The sequence below is a fragment of the Poecilia mexicana genome, unplaced genomic scaffold, assembly GCF_051168715.1.
Source record: "Poecilia mexicana isolate PSO_F unplaced genomic scaffold, ASM5116871v1 scaffold_22, whole genome shotgun sequence".
NCBI classification, from domain to species: Eukaryota; Metazoa; Chordata; class Actinopteri; order Cyprinodontiformes; family Poeciliidae; genus Poecilia; species Poecilia mexicana.
This window is the reverse complement of record NW_028263391.1, coordinates 6,482,758-6,507,177: the sequence shown is the minus strand read 5'-3', so window position 1 is coordinate 6,507,177 and position 24,420 is coordinate 6,482,758. Positions and strand designations below refer to the sequence as shown.

The following is a 24,420-nucleotide window of genomic DNA, read 5'->3' as shown; positions in this document are numbered from 1 at the left end:
AGTTAATCAACCTTTCCGTCTCCAGCACGTTGAATGGCATTTAGACAAACTGCCACTTATTCAACAGGTAAACGTTTCTCTTCTATAGCAAAATAAAGTACCTGAAGTTTGACGAAGCAAGTTCTCAGAGAAGTCCTGACTTCAGCTCACATTGGAAAAATGACTTTTAACAAGTACAGCATCTGGCATCCATGTGGCTCAGAGCAAATACTGAGACACACACACACACACACACACACACACACGCAGACAGGCATACCTCAAGCTGCCAGCGCTGCCAGACATGTTTGAACAGAGTCAGCAGTCGCTCCCTTCCCTCCCCGCCCAGCATTCAGGCTTGGACTCAGCATGAGTAACCTCACAAAACTAGCAGTCGCAGTGCAACACACCACAGAAACATCAACCCAGCCATTACGTATGCTAGAAATAGTGCGAGCGCCCTCAAAGAAGGGGGTAAGGAGAGAAAAAAATGAGCAGCAATTACAGCAAACCTCAGCCAAATGCTGTGTTTTTTTTTTTGTTTTCTTTAAAGATTTAGTTGAAAACTTTCTGTTGCGGCTAGATAAACACAGTTGGAGCAGGTGAACTAATCTGTTTCCTGTCGGCAGCTTTTGTCTCCCTTTGTTTAAGCCGTCACGCCTGAGGAGTGACAGGAAGTTTGCGAAACAGCTGTGAAAATCGGGAAGGAGGACATCCACGCGCATCTGCAGTAATTCAGCGTTGAATCGCATATGAAGATTACCCCGATTAAAAAAAAAAAAAAAAGTAAAATGCAAAGCCAACTCGGTGTCCGGTGTTTGACCTACATGTGGAAGTGTCTCTCAGGAACACATAATCCTGCAACCAATCCTGCTGAAGCAAACAAAATATCCTGAAGGAAACCCTAAGAGCCGCGGTGAGAAGCATGTGAATCTAGCTGATAACATCCTCAAGAGAATGCCTGCAGGTTGAATCCCTTTGGTCCACTTCCTTGAAAACACTTCACCCTGAGTCGCCCAACAAGCAAGACGGGAAAAAACAAGGACAGAAGGAGACAAATGCAGGAAGAGCCGACCCAATTCCCCCCCCTTCGTCTCCTTGGTGAAACCTGCGGCGGTGATGCGAGGAGCCACAATTTAGCATCTCTGCAGTTAAAGTTCGGACATACAACTCCAAGGTTTGCACACTCAGAGCATAAGCAGCCGTAAAAGATAGTCAAAACACATTAAGGATGGTGTGTTTATATGATTCAGGTCATAAACCTTCCTGACATACAAGGTGTGAATACTAAAGCAGCGACCAGGACCGAGCCCAGAGCACCCCGGATAGCTTACACCAAGAGAATGTGCACACCCTCACTCTCTAGACCGGTGGAAGATAAGACGCGCAGTCGCATAATAACAGATAGAGTTTCTCATACCTCAGTACAAACTGTAATCTTGTTCTTTCCCATGGTGCTGTCGTGTTATTTTAATTTAATCGGTCACTTTGTCTTGACACTCCAAATACAGTCCATCCTTCATTTAATCTTCCAGTGACGAAGCTAAAGGAACGCTACGAGGTAAAGTCAGAAAGTACTACTTTTCAATCGAGTTCGATTAATAAAAAAGAAAACTCCCAGCTTAAGAATAAAAGATCTACACGCTGTTGCTGCACCACTCTAGACAGATGGTTGAAAAGAAAAGGTGCTACACTTTTAAATCACTGCGGAGTAAAACGTACTCCTCTGAGCACAAACGCTTCAGGTTTTGTGAAAAATGTAGGTCTGAATCTGACAGGAAACGAAAAAATGACAAGATTATTATGTTTTTTTTTCTTACATTTTATTTCTTTGCACCTCTGATATTTACAGATGGTAAAACATGGAGAGTTTTGGTGTGAAAACTAGCTTAGCACCACCAAGCTAGCGCCGCTTGTGTTCATCCACAGAGACTAGAACAGCAGAATGTTATGCTGTGGAATAAACACCTGGAAAACAACTACTGGAAGATTTAGGAAGTTCCTCTTCTATTTTATATCAATAATTTCCTCTCTCTGCCAGTAACTTTGAAGATTTGGTTGTTTGGTACCCGATTTCGGTCGATGATGCTGGTTTATTCAGGGTCAAGACAAAGGACCAACCAGCCAAAAAAAATGGGATCAGAACCAAAATAAATGGAAATAAGATGTAGTAGATTTCGGAAAAGCAAAGATCACATCCAGAAGTTACAAAAACGATGCTGCAAAGACTCCGGAAAACATTAGTGACAATGGCAGAGAGAGGGTCTGCCTTGTGTAATTACGGACCATCCCACTGACATTCCAACGGACTCATCTGAATGACTCAGGACGCATACACACATACACACACACCAGGAATTTTTGGTTTTTGTTCACACACACGCACACACACACACACACACACACACACACACACACACACACACACACACACACACACACACACACACTTCCTAAGTGCTTCCTGCCCAGTTCTTCCTGAGCAGGCGACACCTGCTTCATCACTTCCCTTCCAAATTAGCCGTTTTCTTTTAAACAAAAAGTAACAGAGCCGAGAGAGCGACTTGTTTTTCCTTCCCTCTCTGGAGCGGAGCCCTGGATGACTAGTTTGTAGAACGTCAGTGGGTCAAAGGCGGGTGATTAACCTGCAACTGGATGTGCTTCAAGACCTAAACAGTGGGGGAATCCCCCGGGTTGAACGATGAATGTACAGCAAGCCAAAAAAATAAAAAAAATAAACCTGTTTGAGAAACAAAGGTAAACTGTTTTCTTGAGGGTGGAGGGGGGTTCCACACGCTATTCGTGCGTTGCGTAATAATAGCGTTAGTGTCATTAGTGACTTGGCAAACGACAAAGTGAGCTAAAACAACCAGCCAGAGGATATGAGTTTGACTGTCGTGGTGAAACGCCTCGAGCCGACACACGCTCCGACGTCTAACTCGAAACAATGCATACCAGACTTGATGAACCCGAACCGTGTTTACAGCTTTAAATAAACTACAGACCGAGAAGGAGAAAACAAGCCTGTTTGCTCTGCACCGCTTTCTGGTCTAATATTAAACAGAAGTGGAGGGGGCATTTTTAACATTCCCGAGTGGAGAAATCTAATTACCACTAAAACTAACAAACTAGAGTTTGTGAGATCATAATAACTACACGAGGCTAACGTTTTTACTCTTTCTAAGCTCTGAAAGCTACGTCTGAGTGTGTGGTAATTATACATGTGTAACCCCAATGAGACGACTTCCCTTCACTGTATAATAAAGATGGATTAAGGGACTAACTAAGTGACATATTCACACCCTACGGAGGATGCTGAGTTGTTTTATGGATAACTTTAATTCCAGAAGAGTAGAAGCTTGAGCTAAAGTAAATATTTTGGACCAGTTAACCTACTTTGGAGCGACGATTTCTGCTCCATAACAACACTGAAACATAACATTCAAAGTGAGTGGACAACAACATCTCAACCAGCATTGCTGTCAGTAAGCAACAAAAAAGTCTAGATTGTTCCCTACCAAATCTTGTAACGCCCAAATTAGCAAAAAAAATATTAAAGATGCTATCCACTTCCATACTTTCTGTCTGCTGACAATAAACAAAGTCCCGGCTTCTACTGTAGAGTTTTTCCAAAATACAAAGTTTATTTAAAGTAATGTGCAGACGGGACGGAAAAAAAGACTAATTCTGCTATGTTTGTCTTGTATTTGGGTCGATGACATCACAAGAGGCACAGGAATTTAATTAGTAAACACTACGGCAGAGGAGTGAGTTTTTACAGATTTTTTAAGGCAGATTCATGAAACTCTTGAGCTGCAAGACATTCAACATTCTTGGTCAGAGCCACACCAATAACCCCCAAGACCCGATGAAGACAAATGTCGACAACAAGAATGATTAAAATTAATTATTTCTACTAAAATTAGATGGGTTTTTTGGATCACCTTGAATAGTTTTTTGCAGTATCTACTGTGTCATGGCATGTTGTCTGAGCTCATACTTTTTTTCGCTTGCTTTGCTTTCCTCTTGTGTGGACTGGAAGAGCCAATAAGAAAAAAAAACACATATGGTATAGCCAAAAACTCTAATAAATTGCCTTAAGTGATGTCACCAGAGGTGTGTGCGCACCAAAGCCACATTTTAGAAGGGAAGGTTTTGTCATTGGATAGAAATGGTAAAACTATCAGAAAAATGGCCATTGGCATATTTAATAAGCTTAAGTATACCTGAAGTGAATATGGTTCGTGTTATGGAAGAGTCTGTTTAGTAACTTTAACCACACAGAGGACAGCTGAGTGTATAAAAAAAAAGACTGCTGCGGCAGTAAAAGTCTGAACTCATAAAGACGGATAAATGCTTAAAAGTATGAAGAAAGCGAAACAAAACCCACCTTTACACGGCAAAAACACGTTATTCCTTTCAAAACGGTATATCCAAACACTTCTCTTGAAAGCGAAAAAAAGGATGAAATCCCACAGTTTGGAAAAGTCTGCTGGTAGTTTGGGAAAAGCGTCGTCGTTCCTCCGCCTCCGCTGTAGCCGCTGTGTCCCAGCCAGCAGCCCTGCATAGGAATACATGTGCGGTGAGAGGGAGCGGGAAAAGGAGGGGAGCCGAGGGGAAGATGGAGGCTCTCTGTTTGCTTCAAGCTAACATTACAGCAACGTCTTACATCAACCGAGGCACTAAATTTACTAAAAATACCTTCAGTAGTATAATTAGAATCTAAATTACATTCCACACGTCGAACATCGCCTCTGTTTCGGCGGGACTCCCCCCCTCTGAGAGCATCCCGACTTGGTATCTCCCACGGCTGCCTCTCATTCCGTTCCTCCCAACTGTGCAGGACTGGAGCCCCGCTGCAGTAAATTTGGAAATGTTGGTCGGAAGAAGTGGTAACAGCGATGACTGCGTGTATTAAAAGAGCTCTAAGAACAGTTTTAAAATGTAGGACGCTTTATTTTTACGCCATTATGCCAAATGAGTCAGCTGGCTGTATGTCTTTCACCAAAGACACGTAGAAACAGAGCGACACAGTCATTATAAACAGACATTACATATGGAATAATAAAACTTAGCCATTTAACAACACGGCTAAATAATTTTGATAGTACTTAAAACCCCTTTTCTCCCTCCCCTATGGTAATAATGTTAATATTTAATTAATTAAAATGATTGCTAGGGTTGTTGAATCATAAACTTCAGATCAATCAATCCACTTATTTGTATAGCATATTTCAGCAGAAAGGCGATTCAAGGTGCTTCACATAAAAAAATACGCAAAATTACAAAGTTATAAAGAAAACACCATCCAATCAACAGCTGAGCAAACATTTGGTGAGTGAAATCATTCACATCAAATATGTGGGTCAGTGTTTCACTCATTTCAGATACCAACTTCAACAACTTTAGCCACCCACTGAAAACACCAACGACTTCTTAAAGTACGTTTACTGTGTACGCATTCTAATTATTATTTTTTTGCCTCGGGGTCCCCACTCCCTATTGCCGCCCTGAGCGGAAAGCTGCATCACCCATATTAAAAAGCTATAGGTTAGCTCAGCAGTATATTCAATTCACAAGAGTGTTTTGGGTTTTTTTGTAACTCAGCAGCTCTTTTGTGAATGCCTTGTAGGTCTGTACATTAATTAATAGATACTTATAGATATATATATAAAGAGCCTTTGATGGAACAACTTTGATTCTACGTTCAATAAATTTGATGTTTATGGAAGAGTAGCATGAAAGAAGCCATACAAAATCTGTAGTTTGCCACAAAACATCTAAGAAATTCCATCAACATGGAAGACGGTGCTCAATTCTAAGACTAAAATGTAAACGTCTTGTCTTTATAAGTTGGTCAGAGCTAAATGGAAGATGACGAGAGTAGAATGCAGAGCAATGTTAGGATATAACCTCTTCAGAGGCTGAACAAGACGTGAGCAGAGGTTTCTCTTCCAGCGGGTCAGTGATACTAAACATGCATCCAGAACCGCAATGAAATGGACATACAGCATCAGAATAATTACCAACTCCTTTCTAATGTACACCCCATAAATTCTTCATCATCTCTGTTATGTAACAACAAATAAACAGGCTACGTGGTATTAGTCCATCTCAAAATACATTGACGTTTGTGGCAACAGTTCAACAAAATATGCAAAAAGCACCACAGGTGTAAATACTTTTGCAAGGCGCTGCTTACTGCGTTCATCTGCTTTCTAAAATGGACCATCCTCTGCCCACCCGTGTGATGTCAGACAGAGGGGAGAGCCGTGACACCGTGACCCCTAATTAGTGCTCAGGGGCCCCAGCTTCTGTTCCAAACTGCTTGTCAGAGAGAGAAATGACTCCGCACATGAAAAGGGACAAGGAAGTACGCCTGGTCCTCCACCTCCACCCGCCTCCCCACTCAGACAGCACAGAGCTTTGAACTTACATCAGTAAAAGCACCTGTGAACAACAAAGCTACCAAGAGACTATGATCTCCAAAAAAGAAAAAAGAGAGAGAGCAAAAGAGAGAAAGAAAGAAAAAAAATCACAAATCCCTGGATCAGACACTTGGCTGATCAGGTTACTGTAATTTTCAGGGCTGACATGTGATATTGAATGTGATACTGTGGAAGAGATTTTCAGACGTGATTTCGCTTCTACAACTTTTCTCTTCTTCTTCATCTCCTCTCTGCCTCTCCCTACTCTCTAAATGCATAACCGCCGGAGCAAACGCGACACACCTGACCTATTCCACAGCTTGCAGGCCCCCCCACCACCCTCCCTGAACTAGCTTCCTCCTAGCTCTTGTCTGCAGAATTTGCTGTCTTGATTTGATTAGCCGTCTCTGGCCGGGCTTGAAGTGCAGCGGGGAGCACGATGGGCTTTTTGTTGCCCCGGTATCTGGCTAATTGAAACAACTCCCTCTGCGTTTCCCTCTCCCCAGGGGAAGATGAGTGCCCCCCCCCCCCGACCCTCTACAGCAGACTTCAGGAAGCAGAGGGAGTCCTCGCCATCTGCCCTTCCTTCGCTTGGCTTAATATGACACATGCAGCTCCATAGCGAGGATAAAGAGGGAAGCGGAGACTTTAATGCTTCGCCACTGCAGATCTCATAAAGACTGAGCGCATGTCACTTTGAGCGCAGCAGTTTGCTCCCATGTTATTGCAAAAGGGTATTCAACCTTCTTGAATCAACTCAAAGTAACAGCGTTTACTTGAGTAGCTTTTTATGGGGGAGCCGGGGGGGGGGTGAATGTACTTTTAGGAATTATTTTTATGTAGTAGCTAGTTGACGACGTAGTAGCTACTCTTACTCGAGTACAATTTTTTGCTACTCTACCCACCTCTGCGTCTGGCAAACTGGAAACATGATTTCTCTTCGCCTTTTTAGAGTTTTTGAGAGCTTTGGAGCGAAGGATACCCAATACAAGCAAGGTTTTTTTTTCCAGTTTGTATTTGTATTAAAAACATAAAATCATTTATCATTTTTCTTTCACTTCACTTTTTCTTTCACTTAACTTTAACTATGTTACATTTGTCCGTCACAGCCTGATGACTGTTGTCTTCTCTCTCTCTCATTACCCTACTTTCCTGTCCTACCCCTACAGCCAAAACACCTTTAAAAAAATGTATATATAAATATATATTTATTCAGCTGTGTAGCCATAATGTGGAAAAAGGGGGTGAATACTTTTGAAAAAAAATAGTGGTTTTTGTTCTTTGTCAAATCACCAGCTAAAAGTTATGTAAGCATACATACCTGATTTTTTTATAACCTATCCTGTAGGAAAGTACAAATCTAAGCTCATGTTTACTTTAGGCATGGATATATTCTCTAACAATGAGGCAGATGGTCTAGTCAGGTGCATGAGATCATCGATTCAGTTTTGCCAGCCCTCGGGGAAATATCGTGAAATTGGAGGCTGGCTATCTACTCAGAGCCTGTTACGAGGAGCCAAAGGCTGAAGGCGCACTCTGATGTGCCATCATTTTACTACGAGGTAATACTGAAACGCCATTTGAAGTTTAAAGAATGGACTTCCTGTAGGATCTCAGGGACGGAGTGGCTATAAATGTGAACTTCTCATCGAGTCAATCAAGAAGAAGCAGAAGCACGGCGAGTTTTTTTTTGTTTTTTTTCGGTGTGACGGCGTTAATTTAAAATAATCTCCTCTGGATGCTGTCTGGCAATCTATTAGTAAATTCCTAGCTTGGCCCCAGAATCGGCTTTGTGCGGCAGAGACAATCGAGTGGAGATTAAGACTGGCTAATTTATTGTCCAAACATGGCGCACACCCAAAAGCTTCTAATGAACTTTTTCGCATCTTTTGTCGGAGAATGCAGCGATGCGACGGGCCGCCCTCTGAGACAGACGTTGCTGTTTCACAGAAACAAAAGGAGTCATCCGATTTGCTGCTGAACTATTCCAGCCTTCTGCACAGTCAGGAACTTGTTTCCGAGCGCACACTTCTCACTAGAGATGACGCAGCGCTGGAAGCACGATGAGAGAGAGAGAGAGAGAGAGAGGGAAAGAGAGAGAGAGAGAGAGAGGGGGGGGACAATGTAAACAGAGAGGGAAAAGAGAGAGCGAGAAAGAGAGAGAGAGTAATGGAGGAGTGAAGTCACCAGATGGTACAGTGAAAAGAATAAACAATGGCAACAATGAACTGGTTTCATTCAGTGAGCTTCTACTGCAACACGACATGCAGCTCTGGAGTCGGCAGGGCAAGAAATCGTTTTTAAAAACCTCAAAAGTAGTTTTCATTCAAACAAATATTGTCTGAAATACAAGTGTTCATACCTAACAAACTTTCTGATGGTTTGTTTTGTATTTTACTCAGTCTTTTTGTGATAGAACAACAGAATGTATCGCATAAATCGGAAGCGGAAGGAAAAATATGACTTATTTCCAAAATGTCTTGAAAAATCTACAGCTGAATACTTTGCAGAATCAAAACCAGCATCTATACAAGCTTCATTTTTGAGTTTTGCTATTTTCCATTGTCTGGGTCGCTCTCAGTGTCCAAGTTTATTAAACTCTAGTGGGCCACAATTTTATTTTATTTATTTATTTTTGATAAAAACACAAAATTAAATTAATTGTGATATGTTTCACTTTGAACACCCCTGATGTAAAACATCGCTCTCTCTCGCTCTTCCTCTACGGTCTTGTGGCTTTCTTCTTCCACAAATATTAGATTTATGGCGTGCAAAACTAATAGTCCTTCTTTTTTGTTGCTAGTTTATTGTGTTTTGTTTCAGGTAAAGCACTTTGAATTGCCTTGTTATTAAAAAAAAAAAACTTGACTTGTTCAATTCTTCTATAATATTTTCTTATAAATGTCCAATCACAGAACTGGATTCATGCATGGATTGAATTAAACACAGAGGGGGGCTTTATTTTATTTTATTTAGGGGATTTCTGACAGCAGGTGTTATTTTGGGCTATGTAAAGTAGGAAGTTAAAATTACAAATCTAGGCGACAATTTTTATATTCTTATTTGTAAAAGCGTTTTGAAACTCACTACTTTGTGTTGATGTTTACATAAAATCCTTATAAAATCCGCAGAGGCGTTCAAGAGGTGTGAACTTACAGGAAACTCTACGACTGTTTTGAACAAATGTTGACAAATGACATCAATGAACAGGTGATCTAACTGTCTGTGCTACCCATGAACCCGTCCTACCGTGTGGTACATCGATGCTACGTCACTGATGTGCGCGTCAATTACATAAGAATCTCAGCAGATTTCTTATCCATACGGGTAGGATATTCTGATGAAGGAAGTGATATTTTTGTGGTTTTGTCGTGTTTATAAATCGCACCAATGCTAAGCTAAGCATAACTCCTAAGTCCCGTCACTAAAAGAATGTCATCCAATGATAATATTTAACATTAACACAACGCTCTGTAGCTTTTGGTTTGTAAAAATGACAGTAGAAGCTTCAGACTCGTAGCACCGACAGATGGACGTAGCTATCTGTGCTACGGTAGGAAAATCTGATGAGGTAAGAACAACTGTTAATTTCATAGTTACTCATCACAGGTTTTGCATATAACTCTCTGTATGCTATTGAATTCATTTGCAGATCACCCACTTTGAGCCTCTCTGATCAGATGAAGCGAAGCGCTGCATTTAGATAATGAACTGTAAAGAATTATTGATTTATTGATTGATCCTCCCAGTGAGCCAAATCAGCTCTGAGGAAGCTCTGCAGCTTCCTGTGGTGCGACACTGGTCAGGTCTTTCAATGAATCTCTGCCGGTTTGATGCTCGTTTCAGTAAAGAAATAATTGTATGGATGTCAGTTCGAGTCCTTCCAGAAAGCATCCAGTGTGAACATAAAAATAGCAGCCACCAGAACTGGGACACTATACTATAAATAACTGCTGTATATGAATAGTGCACACTCTGGGAGTCAAGGTTAAAGTGTGTCAGTGACAAGTTCCTGAGCAAGCAGTTGGCTTATGACTGATGTCGCACTCGCAAACATTACAGGACACCTTGACAAATCTCTCCTCCCCCCATCCCTCTCTCTCTTTCTCTCTTTCCAAGTCTATCAGCCTCCGTTAGCGAACCCTGAAAAGACTTTATTGTTACTTCCTAAAGCAGAAAGCACATCCGCACTCCATTAACGTGAATTAAGATGTTTACCTTCTGCCGAAGCGTCCGCAGCAGTTCTCACTCGGCAGCTCATTGTTCGCCTCACCACAGGTCACCGGGTTTTTTTTTTTTCCTTTTTCTTTTCTTTTTCCTGTGCCATAAATCACCTGAGCTGACTTTGCCCAACAATGTGTTGCGGGGTGAGAACGTATGTGGTTGGGATTTGCGCTGATTGTAAGCGCTGATCCTTCCCTACCATAAAGGTCACGGTGCTGGAGGGCATGAAAAGGCTGGAGCAACAAACAAATCCCACTCCCACCCCAAACACACACACACACACACACGCACAAACACATACACACATGTTTGCGTGACCATCTTTGTGGGGACTTTCCAGTCATTTCCACAGGGGACCAGGCTTCAGTCCCACAAGGAGCAGTGGGTCCCCACAACTTAGTATGTGTCAGGAAAATGGTCCCCACGAGGTATTATAAACAAAAACACACACACACACACACCGCTCACCTTTTGCAATTTCTCTCTACCATGGACTTGGTTTCGCTCTCATCGCCTCCTGGCATCTACTCAGAAACAGAAGTAGAGTTAATTATATTATGAGTTGTTAATTAAGATCGTCTGTCTTAAATCCACGCAGTGAAATAAACTTCTTATTTACTGGTTATGCGAAATAGCAAACGTATCAGCGATTTTCTGGCCAAATGAAAATGGAATGAAACTTTTGCAGCCACAAGCAAAAAAGGTGTGTGGACCATCAAACACATCATCCCCACAGTGAGGTAAGGTGGTGGGACTACTATTCCGTGGGGTTGCCTGTTAGCGGCTGCAAAAGATTTGAGATTGGGGCAGAGCTTCACCTTCCAGCTGGACTACATCCATGTGGGAGAATGACCACATCCCCAAAAAGTGGTTTTCCAAAACATTGATTTGAATGGGATGGAGGTTAAACACAAATCTATAAGGTTTTATTTGCAAAAATAAAAAAAATAAAAAAAGGATGTAAAATCCATTGGCTGTTTTATTTTATTATTTAGCTTTGTTTCCTGGCAGAGAAGTGGGGAAAGAAAAAGCCTTCCCTCAGCCTGCATCTCAGGGTGCAAACATTCCTAATCTGTGCTGAGTCTAAGTCTGAGACCTTGCCTGCATCCCTTTAAACTAATGCCGATTCACACCAAGACACAACAGGATCGAGTTAAACAAGCCACACGACAAACCTGACAAGGGCACTACAGATAGAAATAAGATGTTGTGTAGGAAAATAAATGGAGACGGAGCAAATATTTGCCCACAGCGGAAGAGTGTTTGGGTTTCTGGGTCAAAGTCCTGAAACCAAAATTTATCTCGGCCCCTGACAGACAAAAACACTGGATGCAAACATAAAGTTGGAGGTTTGATACGACTCCCTTTGACCTTAAATTCCTTGTTTTAGCCTTTAAAAAAATAAATAAATAAGATTTTCTGTTTTTAGGCACTGAAGATTAGAAACTTTGACAAAAAAGGGGGAAAAAAAGTGTTCATACCCACATGTTTGACTCGTGCTTGTCGCGTCTGTGCAGATGGAGATACGGCTGCTTGCCAGGGATTGAAGAGGGGGAATTAGTAAGGAAGTTGGATTAAATTCACCGGGAGGTGATGGCTGTGGGAAGATTTTAGGGATTAGACGATAAATCACCACGGCTGCTGATAAGACACACATCTCAAGTCCTAATAACAAGACCACCGAGCTGCGGTTACGTAACATCCTGATGTGAGATGATTATATGACACCTTCGGTGGAAATGTAAGCATTATGCTCCCACTTGGGGGTATTTTTAGGCAATGGATTCACATCAGGAACTTTGCTTCCATTTTTACTTCGTCTTTAACCGTTTCGAATCAAGAAGAACGATTCAGGAGAAAAGTGGAGGTTATAGGGACCTCTGGGGTATGCACACAATCAGGGCCGGATTTATGAGACTGAGAAAAAAAAAAAAATGTTGGGACCCCCAAAATTGTTCCCATCTGCTAAATGCAAAAAAAAAAAAAAAAAAAGCAAAAAGCAACAAGAACACAAGAAAATGTTTTAAAAAAAAAAAAAGCCTCTCATTCGGGTAAAACATGTTCAGTTTTCTCTGCTAAGATCCAAACAACATTTTGCTGTAATTTTGTTCAGTTGGTCTGGATGTGGAGACCGTCTTTCTCTCATCCTGCACGCCTCTTCACTTCTGTCCAGAATTTTTTTTTCTTATTTATTTTGAACTGAAACCTTGAGTCTGAAATGAATCTGTTTCAAAGACTCGTTCATACTAGAGCATTGACTTCCTGTCTGCTGCTGTTTCAATATTTCAGCATAATATTATTTTCTGATGGTGGCAATGAGATTAGAGGGGTTTCAGGGCTTTAATATTATAATTGTTAGAAAACGTGACGTAAAAAGCAATAAATAAAGAAAAATATTTTAAGGTGCATATTTAAAATGGTTTGCTAGGAGTACTGGAGGTAGCACATTGTATTGTTGTAAACGTTTTAAATGCGTCTATAGTTATAAGAGGACATTTGGGCTAACCTAGAACCACGATACGTCTTTGAATGCACAACGTTGTAAGTAAGGATAAAAAAAAAAAAGTTTGCCGTGGTCGTTTTGTTTAGTCAAACCAGTCTCCTCGCTCTTTGTGAAATGAACCGTGTGCGCTCTTTTCTTCAAACACCAATTCAACGCTTTCGGGGACGTGAGACGAAAAGTCAGGCTCTTTTAGCTTTCGAGGGACGGAGTGAATGAAGGGATCGTCCTGTTCTATCTGCTCTCTAAAGTGGAGAGCATCGTGAGGCCGAACAAAAGCCTCGCGTTTGCATCTTACGAGTCCTTTCACACATGCTCCACGTTGCCGAAAGTAAAGCTAAAAATAGTGGCCAAGATGTCATTTGAAAGCCCCTCTGTGACAAAGATGCATAGTGGGCCTGCAGTGAGCTCATTGTTAAAGGTCCCACTAGTAATTATTACTGTTAGACTGTAGAGGAACAATAAGCAAAGCTGGTCTGTTTTATTTTTTTCACCTAAAGTACAGTTCTGTTAGTGGTTCACATATTCGTATTATTAGCATTAATAAAACAACTTTTGGTTTTAAATAATACATCTAAACAGTTATTTTTCCAAACTAAAAGGCATATCCAAACCTTTATGTTCCCAAATTAAGTTTGTACACATATTGTTTTTGTGCTAAAATTTTACTAAGAAAATTTTGAAAGCAAGAGCAGAGAGAGAAAGAAAATAAAAACAATCCACGTTTCATTAGCATAATTACCAATGATTATGACAGATTCAAAATTCATATTTACTACAATGGAGTTATTTGAGCTTTCCTTGCCCAGATTTTGTTTTGTTCAAAACGATCCCCTCTGGCTCGAATAATACAGACTTTGTTTTTGTTTTTACTCTTGGACGGAATTTGTGACTCTCAGCCCTAAAGCCAAGTCATTGTTTTCCCTTGTAAACATTTCTTCAGCAGAAGTCTGGAAACATTAAGGCTGGCCCAAAGGTAAACTGAGGAAAATGGTCCATATCGGTGACCATTAAATGAATGTATCCCCAAATTCATAGAAGTTGTGCTTTTTATGGCATTGTGAACTGAAATTTGAAGTTCCTTCCAAATGCTTGGCTTGTAATAAACTTCTTAATACAGTTTAGAGGACACGTTGCATTTTGACTAAAGACACTACATATTTTTTCACTGGCAAAAGCGGTTTTTAGTTTTATTTCTATAGATATCTGATTGAAATTAAAAGTCGTTTCAGAACATGCTATAGCGCAGCACAAGGGAGGAAAAAAGTAATCTTTCACTTACATAAAAAAAAAAATTCCCATTGCTTTTAAGATGGTCAATCAATGATTAGCTTTGGATTCGGTTAAATTGAAGGGGTATTTCACTACATTTTATCTGCCTTTAATTAAATATTTATACTTAAACCTAACCTGGATCATTCTAAACACTGAACACTGATATTCAAATACAGAAAGAAGTCACTGAAGTGACTCACTTTACATTCATACCACTCCTGGCTCTGACTACAAATCTTCTGTACAGAAGTTGCAGTCAGTGCTCGACAAAACGCCATTTCTATTAGTTGTGTGTTTTTATTTTTATTATTATTATTAGCATCCTTTGTCTTGTTATGATCCTGTGACGATGCCGTCGGCTACCACTGCTGAATTATTACTTCCGTAAACAGAGCGCTGCTGGGTGACGTCAACGTTCTTCATCTGCGCATGCGGGTAGCTTTGGGGTTTTAAAACGTTCACGGAGAAGTCTGATTGCGGTCTCATTTAATTAATGACCACAAAACAACAACAACAACAAAACAACAAAATTGAAGGAATAGAACTGAGTATCAAGACCTGCTGTGTGCACGCATCCTTATTCTGTTCTGCAGTTTTCCAGGCCCACATTTGAGTCAAAAAACTGTTTGGGAACCAAGTAGCTGGTTTTCAAACCCAAATAATTTCATAATGGTTTGTTATAGTCGGTCATTAAAGGGAGTCATGACAGAAAACAGGTTAACAAGAAGCAGTGGCGCAGCTGTTAGCGCTGACGCTTAAGTTCCCCATGTAAGCTGCCCGTCAATTACATCATCATGCGATGACATCATCTCCCACCGGGACTGGTGACACATGGTTGGTCCGGTGAAGTGGCTGAACCGCTCTGCCTACGACACAATGAGGTGAACTGTGGAGCCATTGTGACAAAGTAAAGATGTCGATCTCATCTGCTTTCGCTCTGCTGTTCTCTGCTCTTGCATTTCAGCGCGTGACAGCAGAGTTCAGCGAGAGTTAGCGGGCCCGCGCGCGCGCGCCGCGGTGTTGCACCGCGCCCTGGAAGCACACTGCACTCCTGTGATTTACTGCAAGCAATAAAACGCAAATATGGCCGAGAGAGTAAGGTCAGCTTTGATCATGCGTTTCACATTACTCTTAATGTTGGGTTTCACTCGCTCGAGCATGTGGGATTCAAACCATTACTGTAGTACAGAGGAAGCTAACGGAGCCCCCAAACATAATCAGTGATGGCAAATGAAAATTAAAGCATGTAATTAACCTGATAGCAATGTACGTTTATCAGGCTAATTTAATTTAATGCACTTTATTTTGGGGGAGGGGAACACGTATCTGTTTAAAGAGCTGTAGAGATCAATCTGGTCTCTACAGACAGCTCTTTGACCTCATTAGCTAACTAGCTTTTTTTTATTATTATTTTACTTGTAAACAGTTGATATCAAGTAATCTCTGTATCCATAGTACCACCAGTGTTACTTGAGAACCATGGTGGAATAACATTTCACAGAGAGAGGGGTCCTTTGCTTTCTTCTCTTCATCTCCTGAGTTCACTAAAGGATTCAATTCAATGATTTTGCATTTAGTGAATCATTTTTGTTTTGATTTGGCCTCGTTTTAGCCATTATCCGGCTAAAAGAGTCAGCGATTAACTATTTTAGGTTTTGATGGGTTTTTTATTGTTTTTTTTTAAGCCTCCTAGAACTTTTGGAAGATAAGACGGCCCACAGCATCACAAGTTCTCCACCAAGCCTAATAGCCAACATGAGGTGCTTTATATATTCATTTGCCAACATTAGCAAGCTCCATTCGCTAGTTTAGGAGGGAAAATTTTCTTTTTCAGACGCCACCCTCAAACAGTCGGTTAGTATATAGTATCTAGTGACTGATAGGAACGTTTGGTTATCCTACCATTCTGCTCTTTGCTGCAGATTTCAAAAGTGAGTTTTGGAAATGTACATTTTTACCAACATCATCACCCCCCTCACTGTGTTTGGTGGCAAAACAAATGTGGATCCTCTTTCGTCCCAGTGGCCTCCACCCCATGTCAGGTTTATACCCAAAAAGAGCAGAAAGTTGTTTTTTTCGGCCTGCCTTAAAAATGTATGAAATCAGTTCAAAAGTTTCAATTTTGCAGTGAGTTTATGCTACTGTATGTGTATTTCAAACACGTTTTAGGTTGTTTAGGCTGATTAAAAAGTGCAATCTTTCTCGTCCTTCCTTTTAGTTTTGGTTGGAGTTTGCACAGATAATGATTTGATAAGAGGCGCCAACAAAACCAGTAAATCAATCAATCAATCAAATTTTATTTGTATAGCACATTTCAGCAGCAAGGCATTTCAAAGTGCTTTACATAATTAAAATAAAAACAGCATGTGACATTGAATAAGCAGTGAGAAAGAGATTTTGAAAAAAAAAACAGATTAAAAAAAGATAAAAACATTAAAACCCGTGCCACTTTTAGGACTTCAGTTAAACGTCATTTAACTGGGACTCAAACCCTCTGGGACTTTAGTCAAAACCACCTTAGTTTTTAGTTGAAACGCCGTCAACTGGGACTCTAAACTCCATAGGACTTTAGTTAAACGTCGTTTAACTGGGACGTTTTCCGGGGGGCTTTACATCATTACAACGTAAACGGTGAGAAAGAGAAATAAAAAGAAATTAATAAATAGATAAAAACTAAAGATAAAAACATTAAAAACATCGAAGACATCAAAACCTGCACTCTAACCCTAATTTAGCCATAAGCAACTCTAAACAGGTGGGTTTTAAGTTGAGATTTATAGGCACCCAGTGTTTCAGCTGTTTTACAGTTTTCTGGAAGTTTGTTCCAAATTTGTGGTGCATAGAAACTGAATGCTGCTTCTCCTCATTTGGTTCTGGTTCTGGGGATGCAGAGCAGACCAGAACCAGAAGATCTGAGGGGTCTAGATGGTTGGTACAGCAATAACAGATCTTTAATGTATTGTGGTGCTAAACCGTTCAGTGATTTATAAACTAACAACAGTATTTTAAAGTCTATTCTTTGAGCTACAGGGAGCCAGTGTAGGGACTTTAAAACTGGTGTTATGTGCTCTATCTTCCTTGTTTTAGTGAGAACGCGAGCAGCAGCGTTCTGGATCAGCTGCAGCTGTTTGATTAATTAGTCAGACCTGTGAAGACGCTGTTTCAGTAATCAATGCAACTAAAGGTAAATGCATGGATGAGTTTCTCTAGATCACGCTGAGACATTAGTCCTCTAATCCTGGAGATGTTCTTCAGGCGATAGAAGGCCGACTTTGTAACTGTCTTAATGTGGCTCTGAAGGTTCAGGTCAGAGTCCATCACTACTCCCAGGTTTCGGGCTGATCGCTGGTTTTTAGTTGTAATAACTGAAGCTGAGCATTGATTCTAGTTCGCTCCTCTTTAGGTCCAAAGATAATAACTTCAGTTTTGTTTCTGTTCAGCTGGAGAAAGTTTTGGCACATCCACACATTTATCTGTTCTAAGGATCTGTTCGGTGATTGGATGGGTTCAGAGTCACCTGGTGACATTGTGATGTAGAGCTGTGTATCATCCGCGTAGTTATGGTAGCTGATCTTATTTCCTGTTATAACCTGAGCCAGTGGGAGCATATAAATATTGAAAAGAAGTGGTCCTAGGATTGAACCTTGGGGTACCCCACATGTGACCTTTGACCTCTGATGAGAAGTTTCCGATTGAAACAAAGAAATCCCTGTTTTTTATGTAAGATTCAAACCAGTGGAGCACTGGACTAGAGAGTCTGACCCAACTCTCCAGTCGATTCAGTAAGATGTCATGGTCAACAGTGTCGAAAGCTGCACTGAGGTCCAACAGAACCAGCACTGTGGTTCTCCCACAGTCTGTATTTATATGGATGTCATTGAACACTTTTCCTGCTGTGCTGTGGTGCTGTGGTGAGCACGAAAACCAGACTGGAAGGAGTCAAAGCGATTCATTATTTTTAGGAAGTTATTTAATTGTTTAAAAACTGCTTTTTCAATAATTTTGCTGATGAATGGGAGGTTGGAGATCTGCCTGTAATTCTGCAGTAGTGATTTGTCTAGATTGTTCTTTATCAGTGGTTTGATAACTGATAAAAAATGCTAAGAAGTTAATCTTTTAAAGCCAAGACATGTTGAGCATTAATGCATCTGTGTTCTAGTACGTGTACAATGATAAGAGCACATATCTTTTGAGCTTTGCTTGAAGAAAATCTTTTTTCCATAGTTTTTCTCTAAAGTGGGACGGTAATTGCACAGACCAAATAACTGAATTAACTAAAACAAGGGATTTTTAATATCTCAAGTTTATTATGCATTAGAAGCAATTTACAGCTAGTAAAGTGCGAGAAATCCAGGAGGAGGAAAACTGTTTTTTCTCATTCAGGGTTGATCTGGATGATGAACGCTGCCGTCTGTAATTTCACCTGTCATTACCCCCACTAATAGAAGTCCCTGTTTAATCTACATTTTATTACTGGGTGCCTCTGGTATAGTGCCAAAAAGAAAACTGGAGCTAATGTTTAGAAAAGATTGCCTCTTCCGCATTTAGAGACTGTCTCTTCGTGCTTGAGAGTCCGTGAAGTGCCTGTCCCGTCTTGCGGTTTTATCGCTGGGTTTGATCTTCATTTGCAGCCTTTGTTCTTTGTCAAACACTTTCTGAGGTTTAAATAAGGAGAGTTTGTCCTCGTGAACGCCACCCCACGTCCGAAGGAAAGTCAGCTTCGTTTCAAGTGATGCAGTCGCTGACGTTATCATGCGAGGTGTTTCGTGCTTCGTGGAAACCAGAAACAGACTTGGGAAGACACTGGTTGAGAATCTGGTACCCGATTGGCCGACTCGTGAGGGGACATTTCCTGGCTGCTAGTCAGGCATAATAAGCAAAGGGAAGAATTATGACTTAGCAAGTGATAGTAATGAGTTTTTGCAGATACGTTATGGATGTGCAGTTGAGATAAAACCCTGTATTCGTTTGCAAAAAATAACAATAAGCTGGATTATTGAGGTTATAGAGGGACTTACAAAACCTTTTGACGTACACAACGAAAAATGTGAGGCGGAAAACTGATTTTGCACGTCACTAACAACACAACATCCCAACCTAAAACACGGTGGTGGCAGTATGGTGGTGTGGAACTGGACTTGACCCTGAGTTAAACACGGGGTCAATTTAAAACTGATTGCTTAAAAAGGCTCTGCAATGAATCTAAATGAAATTCAGATGAGCAAACAGGCAGAAACAAAAACCTGAGAAGTGTGTTGTTGGTTTTTTTTTTTGTTTACAAAATATTCACAGATTAAAGGCATCCCAATAACTGTAGATTTTTATGTGCAAAATATTTTTGAAAACCATACATCATGTATTTGCAATTGTGAACTATTTTTATGCGTCAGAGCCAATAAAATGCTCTGAAGCTGGTGGCAACATCATGAACTGTGAAAAAGTTAATATTACTTAAAGAGCATTTTAACGGAGCAGCATTAAGTAAAATTACCTTTTTAGAGCTTTACATCATGTTATAATGTCAGTCCCTCGTCAAAAACATACCCAGAGTGTTGCTTTGATTCTTTCATCCAAAAAAAAGAAGAGAAAGTACTTCCTGGAAGGAGCAGAAGTTTCTTAAAGAGACAGAGGCCCAATTTCAAATACAAAGTCAAATTTCTTTTAAGTAATATATAAACAGCATTTTTTGCAACAACTGACGGTAGCATAGTTACTAGTGTGCTACGAAACACACAATATCTTCCACCCGGCCACGCGACTGTGCCGCAGTGGGACGACTTTCCTGTTTCAAAACAGAAAAACACACCTGAGGGAACATTCTCTGAGCGTGATTAAACAGCACACTGGCGTTGAGTCAGCCCTCAAGGCTTATCAGGTGTTTTGGATTAGTTAGCTACACTTTTTTTATTGTTTTTTTCCATCTCAGTGACGCAGCTTTTAGTGTCCTTCCGACTGACACGTACGTGATGGGACATGAGAAGTCGATATGCTCCCAATTTTTGTGGAAGTTATGATTAAGCTCTGCGGTTCACCTTCATGGGAACCAGGGCTTGTTTGCACTTGCCGGCTGACTGTAAAGTGCTACACAGGCCGCCTTGGCATTGAGCATGGTCAGGCCCTAATTACAACCCGATTATTTGTTTTTAAAGGCTTTTCCTTTTTAATAGCCTCTTGCCCTCCGTCGTAAACGTGCTTTACGGCGTCTAATAGGACGGCAGCCGGTGGAATTTGGGAATCAACAAAGGGAATTTTGTGAAGCATTAATCTCCTGCAGGTCGGCCCGTTTCTCTTTCATGCCGTAAAAGGCTCATTAGGGCGAGCGGTAACCCGAAGGGGGAGGGAGCGCCACCCACTTTGTGGCTGGGAGTCTTTTCTATGTAAGGGTTTCCGGTTCTAGTAAACAAGCTGTTCGCGTGAATTTTTTTTTTGGCTTTGTTCAAGCCAAACCCAGGTCTGATTGGTTTCTTAATCTGGATCATATTTGTGGTATCTAGACATAAACAAGCTTCACTTTAGTGCAAAAAAAAAAAACTTACCAAATGTTTTTGCTCTAGTTTCTAGTGCAAATATCTCAATACAGTAATCTTCCAGCAAGATGTAGAAGCTTGTTTTAATTAAGTAAATCCTTAATATTGATTAAAACAATGCTAGCTCCATTAGCAGATTATTTCACTAAGGCTAAAGTATCTTGTTATAAATGAATGACACCAGCACTCCCCTGCCCCCCTCTAATTTTAAGAAATTATTTACTTAAAACAAGCTCCTATATCTTGCTCATAGGTTACTTGTGAGTTACTTTCGTCTTTTTGCAGTGTTCCTAGGTTGCCGTGGCAAAAGAAATAAAACCCTACCATGCGCCGAGCAGGACAAAATAGGTGTCAGTATCAAAGATTTTATCAGCCAACTCCATCTCTTAATCAAATTGTGGGTTTTGCATTTCAGTCACGCAAACATCAATGGCGTTTCAGACGCTCGGAGACATTCGTCTGAACCCTGAACGCAGATATCTGGAGTGGATCGGACAAGTTTGCCAATCTGGCACACGAGGCGTTCCGTCTCAGCCGACATCACTGCTGCGGGCCATGATGGGAGAATGACGCAACAACGAGCGCTTAAGACTTCATGGACACGAGCATCAGAGTTACTAGGATGTAAAACAAGCGTATGCAAATGAACAGCGTGCGGCAGGAGTGCTGGGGTTGTCCGTGACGTTTCATCGTGACGTCCAAGTAGCTAGAGCCCGCTGTTTATTATTTAGCTTAAAACATTCGACACGTACAAGGCTGAATTGTGTAATTGAAAGAAGAAATGCCTGCTTGCTCAAGTGTAAACTGAAATTAAAAAGTTAGATAAAACCGCCATGTTTGCAGTTTTGAAGCTTACCATCTGCTGTAAACCACTCTGTCCCATCATGCTTCCTGGTGTGTCGAGGCCTAAGCATGAGAAAAACCTTCGTGTTTCCAATTGTATGCTTCCAATATGTCAGCATTCTTCATAAAGCCTCTCAGAACTACAAGAAACAGTTTGTAAACTTAACTCCACTGGATTTCCCGTAATTATTTATATCAATTTCTCCAAATCGGAACATACCTAATATAGCAGGATGAGGTTCCCTTGTCTTGATTTTATGACGTTACAGATTTAAAGCTGGAATATGCAACTTATGAAAAGATGTTTTTTTTTTATTTTATTTTATTTTTTACATTTTTATTGAATTTGTTGTGACAGTATGGTATGAGAAACAAATCCGAAAAAGAAAAAAATCAAGCTCCTCTGCCTTCTCCCAGTGCTAACTAGAAACAACCAATCAGAGCCAGGAGGTGGGCCTTAATGCTGTCAATCATCCCTCCATGTGGCGCCTCCCCTTTCTCTCTGCATGGAAAAACTGTTTACCTGTAACAATAAGTTGTTTCTCCGCCATTAGCACATCTAGCAGTGAGTACATGATGTTGATTGACAGGGCCAAGACCCTCTTCCTGGCTCTGATTGGTTGTTTTTGGTTGGAGCAGCTCAGTAAGGAAGTGGAGGAGATCGTTTTCTTAAAGATTATCTGTCTTGTATGATGCTGTCACAAAATGGTGACAGTTTTAACCAGTATGTATTTTTTTCTAAAAGTTGCGTCCTGAACCTTTAAATGAACCCCAACCACAGAGGTCAAAGCCATACCAGGAACGATCCCTTTGCATGTCGTGACCTGTTTCCATCACCGTGAGTGAACGTTTGGTGAAAAGCATTGTTTGTCGCCTGCAGGCTCTTCGCTCATCTCAGTCTTCCCGTTGTTTTTCTTCTGCCGTTCTGGCGCCGAGTCGCGACGCCACCGGCTTCTGTAAACTGTCCTTGGCTGCAGATGTGTTTGTGCAAAACTTGCTTCATTGTGTCCCGTGCTGCATCTGCGGTTCACCAGCGTCTGATCCCCCGGGGGGGAGGACACAACAACGGGCAGCTGAGGTCATCCACTTCCTGCTGATTGTGAGGGACATCGGCGTGGAGGCAACGATAAACCGCTCCAGGAAACTGTGAGGAACGGACGTGTTGAGGGGAGCTGGCGGCAGAGCAGACCAGAAACATGTGTAGCCGAGCAGTTGGGATCGGGACTGCGAATTGCGCCGGTTTTATACATCCACGTTTCAGTTAAGATTTACAGCCCTTTGGAGGAAGCCGTAATTATTTTTTTTCTCTTTCTGGGAGCGATGCAAAGTGGCCAGCGGAAATGACCGTGTGTCACAGCCTCCACTTTTCTATTTCAGGCCTTTAGTGGTACAATTTTCCTTTCCTAAAACAAATGCCTGCTTTAAAATGGCTGCTTTACCCGCCTGCGGTCCTGATTGCTTAGCTAAATGAGGCAATTTGTTCACTAAACTGCTTCTGTGAATCACCTGCCTCTCTTTTACACGTGGCCCCCCTGATATATAAATATATAAAAAAAGATTTCAGAGAAAGGGCATATCCCTATCCGACGGCCAAGGATAAAGAAGATTAAATCCAGGTGAAGCGTGGCTCAGTGAAAGTCCCATCCAAAAAAAGGTGGGGAGGTCAGCGTCTTTTGGCTGAACTCCCATCTTTGGAATCTTGTTGACTCAGTAACGCATTACAAACAGCCCTTGGAACGACACGTGGAATAAAAGCCGCGCATAAACTAAACCAGATGTTGCTGAGATCCTGCTTTGGGTTGGGCTTGATCCCCAGTGTCACGGCGGAAAAGCAGCTCCGACTTTAGGCTCTTAGAAAAGCAGCGTTCTTCCTGCGCCCCCACAGGAGCGCCTTCTGAGGCTCTGCATTCAGGTGTGTGTTTGTGTCTGGCTTAGCAAGAACATCGCGTATTCACTCCTCTTGTCTACTTAACAGGGTTTGTCCCGCTGAAAACACAGATATCTGAGCAAAAATCAGCTGCAAAGATCCCACATTTCGTTTGGGAATTTCGTTTAAACGTACCTGGAAGCACTTGCACACATTTCGCCTACAATCTGGTGTTTTCAGCTGGACTTTATATTCCTTTTGGGATCCTTAGTCATGCAGCTGAAGTTCAAACCAGACACTGTGTACCAAAATCCCAAATGCTATGGTTCCCACCTCAGTTCTTGCACTTGGAGCCACATATATATATATATATATATATATATATATATATATATATATATATATATATATATATATATATTTTTTTTTTTTTTTACACAAAGACTTAAATTTGATTGTTTTCTTGTCTAAAGGAATGCCTGCTAATAGTTCAGGGTAATTTTACTTTGAATGGCTTTATGGCATACATATTGGGTGACCAGTTCACATTACTAAAGAGCAGATAATGATGAGTAAAGTAATGAATAATACACAAATAGTAATGAATCTCTGGACCTTTTCATATACACCACCCAACGTGGGAATGTTTGTTGGAGACATTTAAAAACGGTTGCAGGGGGAAATTGCATAGTCGTCCACATAAACTGAATTTCTAAGGTTCTGTCTCAGGATATCTATAAGCATTAGTGAGCCAAGAACTGAGCCTTGTGGAACCCC

General features: G+C 41.0%; 1 protein-coding gene across 2 annotated transcripts in view; it reads right to left on the bottom strand.

Annotated features, from left to right (window-relative positions):
- frmd6 (FERM domain containing 6) overlaps window positions 1-4,830 on the bottom strand; it is a 31,677-nt gene extending 26,847 nt beyond the window's left edge. For both annotated transcript variants that reach the window (XM_014969234.2, XM_014969235.2), the window contains exon 1: window positions 4,370-4,830. The gene's annotated coding sequence lies outside the window, so the exon portion shown is untranslated. The remainder of the gene's footprint in view (window positions 1-4,369) is intronic.
- Window positions 4,831-24,420: the final 19,590 nt, after the last annotated feature.